Raw genomic sequence first — 21,333 nt, 5'->3', positions numbered from 1 at the left:
AGACAAAGAGTTTCCCAGACAAACAAAAGTTAAAGGAATTCATGACCACTAAGCCATCCCTACAGAAAATATTAAATATGACTCTTAGAGTGGAAAGGAAAGAATATAAGTAGCAGAAAGAAAAAGTACAAAGCACAAAAGGTACAAAAATAAGTATATCTGTAAAAATCAGCCAAGAAATTCACAAAATAAAAGGATGTAAAGTATGACATAATAAACCTAAAACATGATGCAGGGAGGAGTAAAGAATGGGTCCAAACTGGGGCACCTGGGTAGCTCAGTCGGTTGAGCGTCCAACTTTGGCTCAAGTCATGATTTCATAATTCATGGGTTCGAACCCTGTGTTGGGCTCTGTACTGAAAGCTTGGAGCCTGGAGCCTTCTTCAGATTCTGTGTCTCCTCATCTTTCTGCCCCTTCCCTGCTCCCATTCTCTCTTTCTCTCTCTCTCTCTCTCTCACTCGCTCGCTTGCTCTCACTCTCTCAAAAATAAATAAAACATTAAAAATAATTTTTAAAAAAGGACGGTTTCAAACTTAAGTGACAATCAACTTAATATAGATTGCTATATGCATAATATACTGTATACAAATAAAATGGTAACCACAAATCAAAAATGAGTAATAGATACGCAAAAATTAAAACAGAAAGTAATCAAAGTGTATCACCAAAGTAAGCCAGCAAACTGTGAAAGAAGGAACAGAGTACAAAACAATAATAAAGTAAGTAACAAAATGATGACAAGTACATAACTATCAATAATTACTTTGAATGCAAATGGACTAAATGCTCCAATCAAAAGACACAGGGTGACAGAATGGATAAAATAGCAAGACCAATCTATCTGCTGCCTACAAGGGACTCATGTCAGACCTAAAGACACATGCAGCTTGAAAGGAAAGGGATGGAGAAGCATTTTTCATGCAAATGGAAGTGAAAAGAAAGTCAGGGTAGCAATACTTATATAAGCAAATAGACTTTAAAACAAAGACTGTAACAAGAGGCAAAGAAGGACACTAATAATAAGGGGGACAATCTGACAAGAACATATAAAATTCATAAATATTTATGCACTCAACATGGAGGCACCCAAATACACAAAGCAGCTAGTAACGAGCACAAAGGAAGTAACCAATGGGAATGCAATAATAACAGGGGATTTTAGCACCCCACTTACTTCAATGGATAAATCATCCAAACAGAAAATCAACAAGGAAACAGAAGCTTTGAATGACACATTGTAGCAGATGGATCTCACATAAGTTCGGAACATTTCATCCTAAACCAGCAGAATACACTTTCTTTTCAAGTGCACATGGAACATTCTTCAGAATAGATCACATATTAGGCCACAAAACAATTCTCAACAAATTCAAAAAGATTGAAGTCATCCCATGCATCTTTTCTGACCACAAAGCTATGAAACTAGAAATTTACTATAAGAAGAAATCTGGAAAAAACACAAATACATGGAGACTAAATAACATGTTACTAAACAATGAATGAATCAACCGAAAAAATTGAAGAGAAAATAAGGCCGCCTGGGTGGCTCAGTCGGATAGGTGTCAGACTTCAGCTCAGGTCATGATTTCACAGTTGGTGGGTTCGAGCCCTGTGTCAGGCTCTGTGCTGGCAGCTTGGAGCCTGGAGCCTGCTTCAGAGTCTGTGTCTCCCTCTCTCTCTTCCCCTCCCATGCTCAAAATCTGTCTCTGTCTCTCAATAATAAATAAACACTAAGAACAAAAATAATGAAAAATTAAAGATAAAATTAAAAAGTTAATGGAGACAAATGAAAATGAAAACACAACAGTCCAAAATCTTTGGGATGCAGCAAAAGCTGTTCTAAAAATAAGTTTTATAGCAATATAGACCTACCTCAAGAAGTAAGAAAAATATCAAATAAACAACCTAAACTTATAGTAAAGGAACTAGAAAAAAAGAACAAACAAAACCCTAAACTAGTACAAGGAAGAACATAATAAAGATTAGAATTGAAATAAATGAAATAGAAACTAGTAATAATAATAATAATAATAATAATAATAATAACAGATCAATAAAACCAGGAGCTGGTTCTTTGAAAAGAAAAAAAAGTCTTTAGTGAGACCCACCAAAGGGGAGAGAGAGAGAGAGAGAGAGAGAGAGAACTCAAATAAAGTTAGAAATGAAAGAGGAGAAATAATTAACACTACAGAATTACAAAGAATTATAACAGAATATTATGAAAAATTATATGCCAACAAATTGGACAACCTAGAAGAAATGGGTAAATTTCTAGAAACATATAACCTCCCCAAACTGAATCAGAAACAAATAAAAATTTTAAACAAACCAATTACCAACAATGAAACTGAATTGGTAATCAAAAAACTCCCAAGAAACAAAACTCCAAGATCAGATGACTTCACAGTTAAACTCTACCATTTAAAGAAGAGTTAATACCTATTCTCAAACTATTTTAAAAAAATAAAAGAGGAAGGGACAGTTCCAAATTCATTCTATAAGGCCAGCATTACTCTGATAAAGACACTACAAAAAAAAAAAAAAAAAAAAAAAAGGACAACTACAGGACAATATCTCTAACAAATATAGATGCAAAAATCTTCAACAAAATATTAACAGATTGAATCCAACAATACACTAAAAAAATCATTCACCACAATCAAATAGGATTTATTCTCGGAATACAACTGTGGTTCAATATTCACAAATCAATCAATGTGATAGATTACATATACAAGATAAAGAAAAACCATATGATCATTTCAATAGATGCAGAAAAAACATTTGATAAAATACAATATCCACTCATGATAAAAACCCTTAACAAAGTACGTTTAGAGGATACATACATCAACATAATAAAGGGAATATGTGAAAAACCTCCAACTAACATTATATCAATGTGAAAAATTGAGAGATTTCCCCCAAAGATCAGAAGCAAGACAAGAATGTCCATTCTCACCATTCTTATTCAACATAGTATTAGAAGTCTTAGCTAGAGCAATCAGACTAGAAAAGTAAATAAAAGACATCTAAATTGGTAAGGAATAAGTGAAACTTTCACTATTATCAGATGACATGATGCTATATATAGAAAACCCTAAAGACACCACCAAAAAACTACTAAAACTGATTAATGAATTCAGTAAAGTCACAGGATACAAAATCAATATACAGAAATCCATTGCATTTCTATATATAATAATTATGTAGCAGAAAGAGAAATTGAGAAGACAATCCCATTTATAATTACACCAAAAATAATATAATACCTAGAAATAACTTAACGAAAGAAGTTAAAGGCCTGTACTCTGAAAAACTATAAAATATTGATGACAGAAATTGAAGATGACACAAAGAAATAGAAAAGATATTCCACGCTCATAGATTGGAAGAACAAATATTGTTAAAATGCCCATAAGACCCAAAGAAATATAAAAACCTAATGAAATCCCTATCAAAATGCCAACAGTATTTTTTACAGAATTAGAACAAATAATTTAAAAGTTTTTAGGGAATGAGGCTCCTGGATGGCTTAGTCGGTTGAGCATCAACTTCAGCTCAGGTCAAGATCTTGCAGTTTGTGAGTTCTAGCCTCGTGTTGTCTCCATACTGCCAGCTAGGAGCCTGGAGCCTGCTTTGGATTCTATGTCTCCTTCTCTATCTACCCCTACTCTGCCTGTGCTCTGTTTCTCTCTCTCTCTCTCTCTCTCTCTCTCTCTCTCTCTCTCTCTAAAAGAAATAAACATTAAAAAAATAAATAACATAAAATAAAATAAAATAAAATAAAATAAAATAAAATAAAATAAAATAAAATAAAATTTGTATGGAACCACAAAAGACCATAAGTAGCCAAAGCAATCTTGTAAAAGAAGAACAAAACTGGAAGTATCACAATCCTAGATTTCATGATATACTACAAAGCTATAGTAATCAAAACAGCATGGTACTGGCACAAAAACAGACACATAGATCAATGGAACAGAATAGACACCCCAGAAATAAATGCACACTTACATAATCAACGAATCTTTGGCAAATGATGCAAGAACATGACGAAAAGTCTCTTCAGTAAATGGTGTTGGGAAAATTGAACATCTTCATGCAAAAGAATGAAACTAGATCACTTTATTACACCATAAACAAAAATAAACTCAAAATGGATTAACGATCTAAATGTAAGACATGAAATCATAAAAATTCTACAAGAGAACACATCAGTTGTGGTGATGTTTTTCTAGACATATCTCCAGGGGCAAGGGAAACAAAAGCAAAAATAAAGTATTGGGACTACATCAAAATAAAAAGCTTTCTCACACCTGGAAAGAAAGAACAGGAAAAAATGATGGTCAGGGATTTAATCAACACAGATATAAGTAAGATGTATGACCTAGAATTTAAAACCATAGCTATGAGAATACTAGCTGGGGTTGAAAAAAGCACAGATGACCACAGAGAATCCCTTTCTGGGGGAGACAAAAGAATTAAATCTAGTCAGGGTGAAAGTAAAAATGGTATAACTGAGGTGCAATCTCCAATGGATGCCATGATGGCAAGGATGGATGAAGCAGAGCAGTGAATCAGTGATATAGAAGATAAAATTATGGAAAATAATGAAGCAGAAAAAAAAGGGGAACAAAGGCAAAAGATTATGATACAAGACTTTAATAACTCAGTGACTTAATAAAAAAGAATAGCATTTGAATCATAGGAGTCCCAGAAGATGAAGAGAGAGAAAAAAAGGACAGACCGTTTATGTGAGCAAACTATAGATGAAAAATTTCCTAATCTGAGGAAAGAACAGACATCAAAATCCAAGAAGCACAGAGAACACCCATTACATTCAACAAAAAACGACCATCACCAAGAAATATCATAGTCAAACTCACAAAATATACAGAGAAGGAGAGAATCATGAAAGCAGCAAGAGAAAAAAGTCCTTAACAAGGACTTTTACAAGGGAAGAAGGAAACATACAAGGACTTTTACAAGGGAAGACAGATCAGATTTGCAGTAGATATGACCACAGAAACTTGGCAGGCCAGAAAGGAATGACAGGATATATTCAACATGATGAATAAGAAAAATATGCAGCCAAGAATTATTTATCCACCAAAGCTGTCATTCAAAATAGGAGAGATAAAGAGTTTCCCAGACAAATAAAATGTAACGAGTTCATGACTGCTAAACCAGCCCTGCGAGTAATTTTAAGGGGGACTCTTTGAATGGAGAAACAAAACAAAACAAAACAAAAAAGACCAAGAGCAACAAAGATTAGAAAGGACCAAAGAACATCACCAGAAACACCAACTCCATAGGCAACACAATGGCACTAAACTCATATCTTTCACTCTAAATGTAAATGGACTAAATGTTCTAATCAAAAGACATAGGGTATCAGAATGGATAAAAAAATAATACTCATCTATATGCTACCTACAAGAGACTCATTTTAGACTTAAAGACACCTGAAGATTCAAAGTAAGAGCATGGAGAACCATCTATCATGCTAATGAATGTCAAAAAAAGCCAGAGAAGCCATATTTATATCAGACAAACTATATTTTAAAACAAAGACTGTAATAAGAGATGAAGAAGGGCATTATATCATAATTAAGGAGTCTATCTACCAAGAAGATTCTTTTGAAGCTGTTCCAAAAAATAGAAATGGAAGGAAAACTTTCAAACTCATTCCATGAGGCCAGCATCACCTGGATTCCAAAACTGGACAAAGACCCCACCAAAAAGGAGAACTATAGACCAATTTCCCTGATGAACATGGTTTCAAAAATTCTCAACAAGATACTAGGAAACCCAATCCAACAACACATTAAAAGAATTATTCACCATGATCAAGAGGGATTTATTACTGGGCTGTAGGGGTGGTTCAATATCCACAAATCAATCAATGTGATACATCACATTAATAAAAGAAAGGATAAGAATCACATGATCCTTTCAATAGAAAAAGCATTTGACAAAATACAGCATCAAACCCTTAAGAATGTAGGGTAGAATGAACATATCTCAACATCATAAAGGCCATATATGAAAGATCCTCAGCTAATACCATCTTCAATGGGGAAAAACTGAGAGCTTTCCCCCTAAGGTCAGGAACACGATAAGGATGTCCACTCTCCCCACTGTTGTTCAACATAGTGTCGGAAGTCCTAGCCTCAGCAATCAGACAACAAAATGAAATAAAAGCAATCCAAATTGGCAAGGAAACAGTCAAACTTTCAGTCTTCACAGATAACATGATACTGTACATGGAAAACCTGAAAGACCCCACCAAAAAACTTCTAGAACTGATACATGAATTCAGCAAAGTCACAGGATACCAAAGCAACATACAGAAGTCAGTAACATTTTTATACACCAATAATGAAGCAGGAGAAAGAGAAATAAAAGAATTGATACCATTTACAATTGTACCAAATACCATAAAATACCTAGAAATAAACTTAACCAAAGAAGTGAAAGATTTGTTTGCTGAAAACTATAGAAAACTTATGGAAATAACTGAAGAGGTCACAAAGAAATGAAAAAACCTTCCATGCGCATGAATTGGAAGAACAACTGTTAAAATGTCTACACTACCCAAAACAATCCACACATTCAATGCAATCCCTATTAAATGACACCAGCATTCTTCACAGAGCTAGAACAAACAATTCTAAAATTTGTATGGAACCAGAAAAGATCCAGAATAGCCAAAATAATGTTGAAAAAGAAAAACCTGGAGACATTACAATTCTGGACATCAATCTATATTATAAAGCTGTAATCATAAGACAGTATGGTACTAGCACAAAAACACACACTTAGATCAGTGGAACAGAATACAGAACCCAGAAACATACCTACAAACATATGGCCAACTAATCTTCAACAAAGCAGGAAAGAATACCCAGTGGAAAAAAGACAGCCTCTTCAGCAAATGCTGTTGGGAAAACTGGACAGTGACATGCACAAGAATGACCCTGGACCACTTTCTTACACCACACACAAAAGTAAACTCAAATTGGGTGAAATACCTAAATGTGAGACAGGAAGCCATCAAAATCCTAGAGGAGAAAACAGGCAACAACCTCTTTGACTTCAGCTGCAGCAACTTCTTACCAGACTGTCTCTCAGTCACGGGAAACAAAAGCAAAAACAAACTATTGGGACCTCATCAAGATAAAAACCTTCTACACAATGAGGGAAACAAATCCACAAAATGAAAAGACAGCCAACGAAATGGGAGAAGATATTTTCAAATGACATGTCAGATAAATGGTTAGTGTCCAAAATCTATAAGGAACTTATCAAACTCAATACCCCCAAAACCCAAATAATCCAATGAATAATGGGCAAAAGACATGGACAGACAGTTTTGAAAAAAAGACATTCAGATGGCTAATAGACATGAAAAGATGCTCAAAATCACTCATCATCAGGGAATTACAAATTGAAACCACAATGAGATATCAACTTATACCTGTTAGAACTGCTAAAATTAACGATGGAGGAAAATAACAGATGCTGGTGAGGATGCAAAGAAAGGGGAATACTTTTGCACTGCTGGTTTGAATGCAAACTGGTAAAGCCACTCTGGAAAACAGCATGGAAATCCCCCCAAAAATAAAAATAGAGCTTCCCTACGACTCTGCAATTGCACTACTAGGTATTTATTCATAGAATAAAATAATGCTGATTATATGGGGCACATGCATTATTAACAATAGCCCAATTATTGAAAGAGCCCAAATGTCCATTGACAGATGAATAAAGATGTGGTATATGCACATACAATGAAATATTACTTGGTGACCTAAAAGAATGTTATCTTGCCATTTGCAACAACATGAATGGAATTAGAATGTATTATGCAAAACAAAATAAGTCAGAGAAAGATAAATATCATATTGACTTCATTCATATGGAATTTAAGAAGCCAAACAGATGATCATAGGGGAAAGGGAAGAAAAATGAAATAAAAACACAAATGGAGGCAAACCATAAGCTCTTAAATACAAAAAACAAACTCAGGGTTGCTGGCAGGGTATTAGGTGGGGGGATGGGCTAAATGGGTGATGGGCATTAAGGAGGGCAGACATTGGGATGAGCACTGGGTGTTATATGTAAGTGATGAATCATTAAATTCTACCCCTGAAACCATTATTACACTATATGTTAACTCGCTTGGATTTATAAGAAATTAGGCACTAGTCCTCTGATATTTATGATTTATGGGGCTGTGTGTTTCATAGTATCTCTCTTTTTAATTCATTATTCCTGGATTGCATATAACTTATCTCAGTATGAGTATTTTTACCTAAATTATTTTTTCTTAGGTTGACTTGAGGGACCCAAATAACTTGTTTTCAACTCTAATCTTAGGGTATATGTATGCTACCTCTAAGAAAAGTTTACTGTAGGCAGTCTTTCCTTTGAAAATGATTTTTGGCTGCTTTTACTAGAGGCTGTCATTTGACCTGGAAGTGAAAGTCCTAGCTAGAGAGTTTCTCTTTACTTAAAACTATTTTGTCACAAATTGGAGTATAAACTGCTTGGCCAGAAAAATAAATAAATAAAAAATAAAAAATAAAAAATAAAAAATAAAAAATAAAAAATAAAAAATAAAAAATAAAAAAAGCCACAACTTCTACTTTGCTCCTGGCATAAACTCAAAAGGACAATTTGTACCATTTGTAAGCTAATCAAAACAGATCATCCACAGTAAAGCTGGGAGAACTTTTGGTTCCAATTCAATCTGTTTGAGTTGGTTTTGGATGGTAGTGTTTATGGAGATAATTGCCCCATTGCCAAATTGATGTTTATTTTCTCTCCACCTCCAACCCCCAGGAGAAAAGACTGCCATAGAACAAATTAAGAGTGATTAAGCAGGAAAAGTAGGTAATTACCAATAAGTTCAATAAACTCACATAAGGTTTGGAGCCAAAAGGGCATTTTTTAGGCTCCTGGGTTTATCATTTGCTAGTTGTTTGACCTAAGAGAAAATACTTAATCTCTGCATACAAATTTCCTCATTTGTAATATTAGGGTTTCCTGACAGATTGTTATGCACATTAGAGATAATATATGAAGTGCCAAGAGTTTTTCCTGGGATAGGGGTGTTTTTTCATAAATGGTAACTGCTTATTACTATTGAGCTAAATATAATAAGGTCTGGATGTTTCAGCTGGGGCATAGGCTAGAAATACAGTTTGAAGTTGTTTTTGAGAACAGATTGATAATTCTCAGACTCACTTATTCCTCTTCTATGAGATCTCCTGGTGGCTAAGGATACACAAATGTTTTCCTTTTTTAAATGTTTGATTCAGAAACAAATCTATATCAAATATTTAATAGGAATATATATCTAAAACATAAAAACAAGATACATTTTATAAGTTATACCACTAAAATTTAAAAAATAAATCACAGATTTGGGGTGCCTGGGTGGCTCAGTCAGTTGAGTGTCTGACTTCAGCTCAGGTAATGATCTCACGGTCTGTGAGTTCTGGCCCCGCATTGGGCTCTGTAGTGACAGCTTGGAGCCTAGAGCCTGCTTCGGATTCTGTGTCTCCCTCTCTCTGCCCCTCCCTGGTTCATGCTGTCTCTCTCTACCTCCCAAAAATAAATAAATGTTTAAAAAATTAAAAAAAAATAAGTCACAGATTGTAGAAGAATTTAAAGTGCTTTCATTTTTCTTTTTAAAATTATGATTTAATAATTTATGCTCCCCAGGCATATGGTCCTGGGAAATTTCTAGCCCTGGGCTAGGACATCACAGATCTTCATAAAGTTTACTAAATGATTTTTACACAGGAAAATAATTTCAAATATGCTGATTTCTGACACCCAGAACTTCTCTATTCCCTTTATAAATAGCAGGTTATTATATTTTTAAGTACATAAAATGTTTAACATCACACTAAGTAAATTCTTATTGAAAACACAAATTATTTATCAGAAAGATATATTTAAAATTAAATAGGAAGCATTTGTTAGTTTGTTGATTTTATGGGTTATCCATGACCTGCTTCTTCCATGGGTCCTATTTTTGGGAAAAAATAATTCTATTTATATATAGCATATATTTTTTGAATCATCTTCAGAGTAACATTGTTACCTAATTTGTAAATTTTATTATCTGAAATACATTAACATATTAATGTGATATACTAAGGGTTCCTTATTTTCAGAAGTACATAAAGTTCAGATTCCACACTTGGTCACCCTTGTTCAGGTGGTCTGCTGATAAATGTTTAACAACTTGTTCTCAGGAAAATTATCTGCAATTTGTTGCATTGGTGGGATTTGTAGCATAAAAACACCTAATAGACTAATTTAAACCTGCAAAAGTTAAGTCATTGAACGCAGAATTCGGAAGAAATGTTTACAATGGGCTCTCCTAGCTGGAAAGAGCTCACTCCAGTATCCCTCTACATATTTTCCATGTTCTGAAGACATTATTTAAAATAATAAAATTGAATTTAATTCAGATTGAGTGTCTATATGAACCAGTTCCTATTTAGATATTGGGAACATCCCTTTAACTATATATTATATACAGTACGCTTATTTGTTTATTGTCAGTTTTTACCCTAAAATAGGCTTATGAAGGTAAGAAATTTTTCTTTTTAGTTAATTATTGATTTCTCTGAGCCTAGAATGATGGCTGACAAACAGCAGGCAATAAATAAAGATTTGTTGAATCAAATGAAGGAGACTCAATCTCTGTCTTCAATGAGATTACATTCTATCAGAAAAGGAAACAAAAAAAGAATAAAACCAAATAAGAGCATATTATAATAAGTTTTAATATTTTTCTAAAGTTGAAAATTAACTTCTAATAAATTCTATAATACTATAGTTAATAATAATTTATAGGGGCGCCTGGGTGGCTCAGTCAGTTAAGCATCTTACTTCGGCTCAGGTCATGATCTCGTGGTCAGTGAGTTCAAGTCCCCCATGCAGCTCTGTGCTGACACCTCAGAGCCTGGAGCCTGCTTCAGATTCTTTGTCCCCTTCTCTCTCTGCCTTCCCCCTCTTGCACTCTCTAAGATAAATAAACATTAACAAAAATAATAATAATTTATATCTCTCCTAAAAATTATATTTTATTGAAGTGCTGTATGTTGATTGTGCAAAAAATAGCAGCAATAATGCCAGGAATAACAGTAACTTACAGGGTACTCATTCCATGATAGGCATATGCTCAGTGAATTACATGTCTTATTGAATTTAATTCTCATAATATTCTTTCAGATATGCACCAATTTTACCTTCTTACTTTATGAGAAAACCTCAGTTCCAAATAGTTCAGTAAGTTGCTCAAGTCAACATCCACTAAGTGTCAGGTTCCATTTTAAACCTAAGACTTTTTGATTCTAGATGCTATGTTCTTACCTTCTATTCAGGTTAATGCAACTTTCCCTCTTTGTTGTTTCAAAATGGTCTTGGAGCATTCATATTTTAATTTTTATGTTTTGCAATCTGCAGCTGCAGACCAGCAGTTAGGATTATTTTTTTAAAATAAAAGATGCTCTACCATTGGCAATAGGGTCTCTACAAAATGTTTCAAATTGGCCACAGGATTTGAATGAGTTCATTATAGGTTACAAAAGGAGAGAGTCATAAATAATCTTCTTAAGGGTCTTGGGAATCCACTGGCAAGCTGTGAATGGATATTAATGATCCATTTCCCTTTAGATAGGTATTTTAGGGCCTTTGGTGGAAAACAGGGTAATTATGCATTTTGTATACTAACTACTATTTATTCTCTTATCTAGTAGCTATACAATTTTTATATGATAATTTATCCACTGTCTTCACCTGATTTTTGTAATTGTCCTGATCCTGTCACTTACTGGTATATGACTCTTGGCATGTAAATGAAGACATTAATAATACAACCTTAGAGTTGAGAGGAGTCAATAAGATGACCCAAGTAAAGTATTTAAAAAAATTTTTTAATGTTTATTTTTGAGAGAGAGAGAGAGAGACAGACAGAGAGTACAACTGGGGGAAGGGCAGAGAGAGAGGGAGAATCCCAAGCAGGCTCCGAGCTTTTAGCACAGAGCCCCATGTGGGGCTTGAACTCACAAAACGGGAGATCATGACCTAAGCCTGAATGCTTAACAGACAGAGCTGCCCAGGTGCCCCTAAAGTATTTTAAATAGTACCTGGTAAATGGTATGCAATTGCTGCGTATTAGCTCTTATTATTGTTATTTTGAATTATACTGGAGAGATCTAAGCTAAGGGAGAATGACTTTCATTTCACAAATTAGGTGACAGATTGCTGACCACTATTCTCTGCTCTGAAGTATAGTGTTATTTTATAGGACCTAGGGATGGGTGATGAGTGCAGTGCTGGTTGGGGCACAGTAAAGATCTTTACTCTTGTTATATATTCTATCAAATATTCCAGTTAATTGGCAGTTCAGAAATTTTTTTTTCAAATATATTCCCACTTTGCTTTAGGTGTTCAATTATCATTATTTAACTTTCTTCGTATTTTCCATTGCAAAGTTGCTTTATTTCCTATTAGAACATATTTATTTATTCACATTTTTTAATGTTTATTTTTGAGAGAGAGAGAGAGCACAAGTGGGGGAAAGGCAGAGAGAGGGGGAGACATAGAGTCCAAAGCAGGCTCCAGGCTCTGAGCTGTCAGCACAGAGCCTCAGGCAGGGCTCAAACTCACAACTATGAAATTGTGACCTGAGCTGAAGTCAGATGCTTAACTGACTGAGCTACCCAGGCACATAAGTTTTTAGAATAGGAACTATATTTTATTCAATGCTATGTCTTCTAAAATTCCATTTTATAGATTCTTCAATAGTTGTTGAATCAGAAATTCAGAGAAAGCAAAGGAGAAGTGATAAGCCTACGAAGTGTGTGTTTTTTCTAATGGAATCTGATTTTTAATTATCACCTTTTCTTATTTTACTTCATATCCGTCTGTGTCCTAGGTGAAATTCCATTTGAAATGCATTCACATATTTATTTCACAAACTATACCAATGAAGGTGCTCAGCCTGTTTATGTTACAAATTAACCAAGATTTGGATAACTGAATTATTAAAGTTCGAACTTAGGTTTTGCCTCTAAAGACACAAAAAGGCACTGATAGCCATTGATTTCTCAGTTCATTTTTGCTTTTTCGTGCAACAAATATTTACTTGAGCACTTCCTCAATACCTTTATCAAAATGTCAGTGATACAGCAGCAGTAAACAAACCAGAAAAAAGAGAAAAAAATTCCTGCCTTCATGGAGCTTTTATAGTATTGGGGAGAGACAGACAGACAATGAATAAATTATAAGTTAATATAAAAATAAATTCTATGGGGAAAGATAAAACAAATTAAAGTGTGTAGAATATTTGAAGGGTAGAATTTACCATTTTATGTAGGGTAGGGGAGCTCACAGGGCAACATTTTGAACAAAGGTCTGAAGGAAGTGAGCACACAAGTCGTGCAGACATATAACCATCAACATATGCCAGACAGAGGGAATAATAAATACCAAGAGCCTAAGTTATTAGTGTGCTTGGTGTTATTAAAGAAAACTTGTACCCTACAAAGTTAAGTAGGCAAAGAATATTTTATTTAAGACTATTGTAAAGGGGAAGAGAGATTGAACTCCACATAGGACTGGAGATTTTTAAGAGCTGAGTTGTTGAGATCATATCCAATCGGTGTCCATTAATTGGCTTTATCCAAAGGAAAGCAAGCTTTTTCATATCTTCATGGACAGGAAGTGGTGTTCCAATGTAGAACATGGAAGTTAGTCTCTTATCCTCCCTGGGAGAGGGAGACTGGGAGATGGGGCACTATCTTTCTTGATGGTTGATTTTCAAAGAGATGGCTTTGAAGATAAGAATAGACATTTTTCCAAAGAAGACATCCAGAGGGCTAACAGACACATGAAAAGATGCTCAACATCACTCATCATCAGTGAAATACAAATCAAAACTACAATGAGATATCACCTCACACCTGTCAGAATGGCTAAACTAACCACTCAGGAAACAACAAATTTTGGCGAGGATGGGGAGAAAGGGGAACCCTCTTACACTGTTGGTAGGAATGAAAACTGCAGCCACTCTGGAAAACAGTATGGAGGTTCCTCAAAAAGTTAAAAATATAACTACCCTACCATCCAGCAATTGTACTACTAGGTATTTACCCAAAGGATACAAAAATACTGATTGAAGGGACACATGCACCCTGATGTTTACAGCCAAATTATGGAGAGATCCTAAATGTCCATTGACTGATGAATGGATAAAGAAGATGTGGAATCTATATCTATCTATCTATATCGATATTGATATCAATATCAATATTGATACAGATATATAATGGAATATTACTCAGCCATCAAAAAGAATGAAATTTTGCCATTTGCAATGATGTGGATGGAACTCAAGAGTATTACACTAAATGAAACAAGTCAGTCAGAGAAAGACAAATACCATATGATTTCACTCGTATGTGGAATATGAGAAACAAAATAGATGAACATAGGGGAAGAGAAAAAAGAGAGACAGTCAAACCATAAGAGACACTTAACTATAGAGAACAAACTGATGGTTGCTGGAGAAGAGGTGGGTGGGGGGATAGGCTAAATCGGCAATGGGTATTAAGGAGGGAAATTGTAGTGATGAGCCCTGGGTGTTATAGGTAAGTGATGAATCACTACATTCTACTCCTAAAACCAATATTACACTACATGTTAAGTAACAATAATTTAAATTAAAACCTGAAACAAAAATAAATACATAAATTCATTAATTAATAAAATTTTCTAATAGCTACACTTTAGAAAGAAAAAAAAAGGGAATAGCCAAAGAAGTCAGTGTGTCTAGATGGTGTGGGTGTGTGTGGGGGGGGGCAGGGGCTGATGCATAAAAATGAAGTTAGGAAGGGGGGCTATGGAGACAGGTTAGATAGGGATATGTTGGTATTTCCAGACCTCAGCCTTTTCTCTGAGAGCCCTGGAAGCCATTTGAGGGTTTTGAGCACAAGAATACCACAATCTACTTTCTATTTCTAAAGGACCATGGTGGCTGCTAAAGAGAACAAAGTCCATATAGGAGGGGATCTATAGCCTCCTGGACACCAGTTAGAAGGCTATCACCATAATCCCAGTGGGAGAGCATGTAGTTTGGGACAAAGTGGTGGTGGCAAGTGTGTGACAAGTAGCTGAATTTTAATGTGCTCAGCAGTGAAAGCCACAAGATTTTTCATGGATTTTTAATGGGGGAGAAACAGAGAAGTCAGGCTAACTCCAAGGATTTTAGTATGAGAAAATGGAAGGCTGGAGGCTATAAGAGAAATGGGAAGTTTGGTTTTGGACTGTGTTCAGTTTGAGATGCTTCAAAGGGAATGTCTCTGATGACAATTGAAAATGTTTCTATCTTTTTTCTAAAAATTCGTATTTTAAGAAGTCCTGAAACCTTAATTCTCAGATTCCATTCTCTTATTAAAAGGCAATTATTTATTATTGAATTGGGAATTTTTTCAGATTTCATTAATAGAAGAGCCAAACCTCAGAAGAAAGCTTGAAAAAATAGCTACTACAAATGAAGTTAAAGAAAATATCAATGTTCTGAACGCCAGAGGTCAGCAGTATCACAGAAATAGAAGATGAATCCAGGAAGCAGTCACAGTAAGACATTTCACTGGGGCACTTTTATTTCTAACTCAATGATGCTAGCAGTAGATGTCTTCAGAAATGAAAATAAACAATGCATAACCTTTTCATCAAAGGTATTTTATATAAAGAAAACAGAATATTTCAGTTTATAAGGATCCAGAAAACTGTAATGTAGCTTGGGGGCTTCTATAGTATTTGAAAATATAAGCATGAAAACAGAGGGAGAAGGGGACACTGGGACATATTTTTTTCTGGATGCCCTTGCTGAAATCATGCTGGCAGTGATGAATTGCATTAGGGTAGAGAAGAGAGCAGCTCAGGTATCCCCAGTTCAAATTTGGTATTCCTCTCAAGGGCCAGGCTGCAGCTTTGGTATATGTTCCTCCTAAGAAAGGTGACATTGCGGCTAGGCCCTACTTAAATCAGTGGTAGCTGTTGAGGCCAGTAGGTCATGCGTGCTTGAGTCAGGGGTGGTAATCTTCCTTCCATCAGGGACTAGAGGAGGATGCAAGAAATAAAACAAGAAAAGAAATAGTGCATAAAGGAAGACAGTGCAGAGTTAAAGCCAAAGTAATAAAACTTTAGAGTCTTCCAAAAAGGATGAAGGAAAAAAAGAGAAACATTTATTTTCATATGAGCAAAAAGGACACACAGACTTGTGTAAAATAGGTAGTATATTCCTTTTTGTTAGAAAAGAGAGTAGATAAGTAAATTGTTAGGAGCTAAAATACTAGATTTAAATTTGGGGGAAGGGTGATTATCTATTGGAGAAATTCATTTATTTTGATAAACTATTAAAAGGGGTATGTGTGTAAGAGATATAGACGCAGAGAAAGAGACCAAACAGCTGTTTCTCCACAGACTGCTTTACCCTCTGTTAAACTGCTATGTAGAGACAGAAATATATTCACTCAGGATATGTCTCTTTGCAATGGGATTTAAAAATATGATATGCTCATAGAAAGACCTTATTCTATGCCAAAATAGCTGCCTTGCTTTCTCTGTGGAATAGAGAAGGATATAAATGTTTATATAATTTTATAGGGGTACAGGACAAATGCATTATAATTTATTGCCCTGAAACCATGAAGGGCAATGGGGTAAATGGACTAAAAAAGTGTTAAGACCAATTAGGCACACATGCTTACAAAGTGCCACAAATATAATCATTATTTGCACCCCTTGAAATTCCCCTTTTATCCCCACTTCATTCATCTGTAAGATCAATTATATATCTTTGCTCCTTTCAACCATAGTCTCTTATCTCTTCCAGACAAAGGACTTTGGGTATTGATGAATTTTGTCCCAGTTTTTCTTTCCTGGATCATTAAAGCCAGCCTTCCTCCTTTCCTCCCATCTTTCTTTAATTTCTGTTTCCTTCCCTCTCTCCCACCTTCCTTTATTACTTCCCTTATTTTCTCCCTTCTTGGCTCCCCCCTTCCTTTTTTTTTCCCTCCTTCTCTCCCTCCCTTCTTCCTGTCTTCTTGTCTTCAATGAGTATGTATTAAGCTCACTACATGGCAGACACTATACTTAAAGGTAAGATTAGAGAGAAGAGGACACGAAGTCCCTGCGCTCAAGACACTCCAGTTCAGTTAGACAGATAGGAGAACAAATAAAGTGCTGTTCAGTAAATGCTGTATTGAAAGAATTCACGTTTTCTCTATTTTAAAGCTCATAACTCAGGCAAGTAGAATGTCTATTATTATTTTCATTTTACATGTATGATAAAAGGATTAGAGATGTCAAATGATACACATAAAAATTCCTCATTATCAAACAAGTAGTGAATAGACTGCATGCAGTTGCTGTTTTCAAAGTTACCATGCTATCACTTCCTTCTCACCCTTCATTATATCCCTTTTCCTGGTTGTATAGGACACTCTCATTACTTCTTTTCTTTGTGACTCTGGCTTCATTTCTAGTTCCCCGTGTCACGTTCATTGCTAGACTTTTTTCTCAACCACACCTGGAGCTGATGTGCGTAAGTATTTTGTTTGTTTGTTTGGTTTTTTCAGTGAAGAATTGAGTGGCTGTCCTTTCCCTGATGATTTTCCAACTATTCAACACAACAGACAATGCTTTCAATGGTACAGATTAGTTTATTAGTTTGCATTTGTTTGGCAGTTAGAGATCCTAGCTCTTGAAGGATGAGATATGGTTTATATTAATTATGTCATTAACAAAGTTAGTTTTTTTTTTTTTTTTTTAACGTTTTACTTATTTTTGAGACAGGGAGAGACAGAGCATGAACAGAGGAGGGTCAGAGAGAGGGAGACACAGAATCTGAAACAGGCTCCAGGCTCTGAGCTGTCAGCACAGAGCCCAACGCGGGGCTCAAACTCACGGACCGCGAGATCATGACCTGAGCCGAAGTCGGCTGCTTAACCCACTGAGTCACCCAGGCACCCCAATAAAGTTAGTTTTTTAGAGCAGTTTCTCCAGAGTCCAGCTCCAGCAGGTACAGGGGTTCCCGAAGGATGAACGGCATCAGCAAAAAAGTGAAAATAAAATAAAACAAAAATTAAATGGACACAGACAACAGCAGTGTGTTAGACTGGCCACTTTACTGTAGCAAGCGTGGCATTATATTTGTTAGCAAGTTCCTCGTAGCATGTGTTATCTATGTTTCTCTGCATTACCTAATTCTAAAAATGTTCCTTTGTGTGATCACCCATAAAGGAACAACATAGTTATTTTCTTGTAACATTCCCTCCTACCCTTTCAAGGTCATCTAGCGCTCAACACCTCAAGTGGGATGTTTTACAAGGACATGACTTCTAAATTGTTCCTTTGTCCCATTTGCGGTACAAGGGACAAAAGTATTCGCTTTGGTCTGGGGTGCCGGGAGGGAGCCAAGAGGGCCCTGGGAACCCACGCCTTATGTGCTCCCAGAGAGACAATGTATACCTAGGAACTAATGAACCATTCTGTACCTTAACCCACCAGGTCCAGTTATCATCTGGAATGCCTCCTGGGGGCCAAGTGGGCCTAGGGGTTGGAGTAACTTGTATCCATAGATACCTTCCTTTGTTGCCGGAGTGGGCATTTCAAACCCATTTGTCCCCCTCCTTGGCTGGGAAATATATGGGCCTATCCTTCCTTTAGGTAGAGGAGTCTTCATAGGGGGTGGCAAGGGCTGGATGTAGGTCTGCATAATTTCCCTGCGGACTCTTATTTCTTTCCCCGATGGTTCCATTCCCGGGGAGTCCGTCATGGGCAATTCCCCAACTGAAAATTCCTCAGGTACTTTCATTGGAAGGGGGGCTGCCCAACCAACGCTAAGGCCAAATTACATAAAAGAAGGAGTACAAGAAGCTTCACTTTCGGTGGGCTGCCATTCAGTCCCGATCCGTCCACCGCCCGGGCCCTGCCATCAGGCTCGTTGGATAGCTCGGCCCCCAGCAAGTTTCAGTCTCACAGAAAAATTGAAATGAAAGCATAGAGTTCCCATATATGCTCTACTTCTGAGAGCCTCTTTTGCTATCAACATCCCACACTACAGTGTTATAGTAGATGTTATATAGATGTTATATACAGTGTTATAATAGATGAACCTATACTGAAACATCATTATCACCCAAAGTCCATGGTTTACATTAGAGTTCCCTCTCGGTGCTGTATATTATATGGGTTTTGACAAGTATATAAGGACATGTATGTTTACTGCTGTATCATACAGAATAGCTTCACTGACCTAAAAATCCTCAGTGCTCTGCCTATGCATCCCTCCCTCTCCTTAAACTCTTGATCTTTTGTTTTCCTGATTTTGTTATTGTCCCCATATTTTTGCCTTTTCCAGAATGTCACATCGTTGAAATCATACAGTGTGTGGCCTTTTCAAATTGGTTTCTTTCATTTAGTACTATGCATTTAAGGTTCCTCTGTGTCTTTTCATGGATTGATAATTCATTTCTTTTCAGTCCTGAATAATATTCCATTGTCTGGGTGTACCACCATTTCTTTTTCCATTCACCAAAGGAAGGAATTTTGGTGGTTTAGTTGCTTCAATTTTGGCAATTTCTTCCCTTTTTTTTAGCATCAATTATTCTTCTTTTAAAACCTTTGTTAGTGGTTTCGCTGAGTTTGCAATATATGTTTACAACTGATCAAAATTCATTTCAAATGATACTGTACCACTTCATGAGTAGTATGAGTAACTTAAATATAAAATAATCCGAATTCTTCATTCCTGTCCCTTGTATCATTGCTGTCATACATAAACACACACACAGGCATCAGTACATTGAATACACTCTTGCCATTATTATTTTGAATAAATGTTGTCTGTTAGATCAATTAAAATAAGAAAAATAAAACTTTTTATTTTTTCCTTCACTTGTTCATTCTTTTATGCACTTCCATTTTTTATGTAGATCCAAGTTTCTGTCCTGTTTTATTTTCCTTCTCTCTGAAGAACTTTTAACATTTCTTTCAAGGTAGGTCTATTGGCAACACACTTCCTCATTTTTTCGTTTATCTGAGAAAGTCTTTATTTCTTCTTTACTTTTGATGGATAATCTCTCAGGATACAGAATTCTAGATTGGTGTTTTTCTTCTCTTAACACTTTAAATATTCCACTCCATTCTCTTCTTTGTATGGTTTCTGAGGAGAAGTCAGATTTTTTTTTTTTTTTTTTTTGCTTCTTCATAGGCAGAGTATTTTTTTTTCCTCTGACTTCTTTCAAGATGTTTTTATCTTTGATTTTCTCAAATTTGAATATGATATGCATAATTGTAGTTTTGCATTTTGTTTTTTGTTTGGCATTTACTCTGCTTGATATTCTCTGAACTTCCTTGATCTGTGGTCTGGTGCCTGACATTAATTTGGGGGAAATTCTCAGTCATTATTCCTTCAAATATTGCTTCTGTTCATTTTCCTCTTTCTTCATCGTTTGGTGTTTTTATTATCCATGTGTCACACATTTTTAGTTGTCCTACAGTTCTTGGATATTCTATTTTTTTCAGTGTTTTTCTTTTAGCTTTCAGTTTTAGAAGTTTTTATTGTCATATCATCAAGCATCAGATTCTTTTTTTTTTTTAAACTGAGGTATAACTGACATGACACCATATTAGTTTTAGGTATACAACAAAATCATTCAATATTTGTATTGCAAAATGATCATTACAATAAGTGCAGTTAACATGCATCATTATATATAGTTATAGTTTTTTCTCTTGATGAGAATTTTCATGATCCACTCTAGCTACTTTCAAATATGAAATACAGTATTATTAAGCATAAGTTACTATGCTGTCTGTTACATTCTCATGACTTACTTTATAAGTGGAAATTTATACCTTTGACTCCTTTTATTTATTTCACCCATCCTTTGTCTCCTGCCTCAGGTTGCCATGAATCTGTTCTCTTTATCCATGAGCTTGGTTGTGTGTGTGTGTGTGTGTGTGTGTGTGTGTGCACGCGCACACACACACACACACACACACACACACACTTTGTTTTGTTTTCAAGATTCCATATAAGTGAGATCATATTTATCTTTGTATCCTTTCCTGTGACACAGAGATTTTTTTCCCTAGTCATTTCCAATCGATTAGTAAGCCCATACAAAGTATTCTTTATTTCTGTTAAGATGTATTTGACTTCTAGCATTTCTTTTTAATTTTTTCTTAGAATTTCCATTTCTCTGCTTACATTATCTGTTTCTTGCACG

This window comes from Panthera onca, chromosome B4, assembly GCF_046562875.1.
Source record: "Panthera onca isolate mPanOnc1 chromosome B4, mPanOnc1 haplotype 2, whole genome shotgun sequence".
NCBI lineage: Eukaryota > Metazoa > Chordata > Mammalia > Carnivora > Felidae > Panthera > Panthera onca.
Note: the sequence above shows the minus strand (reverse complement) of the source record.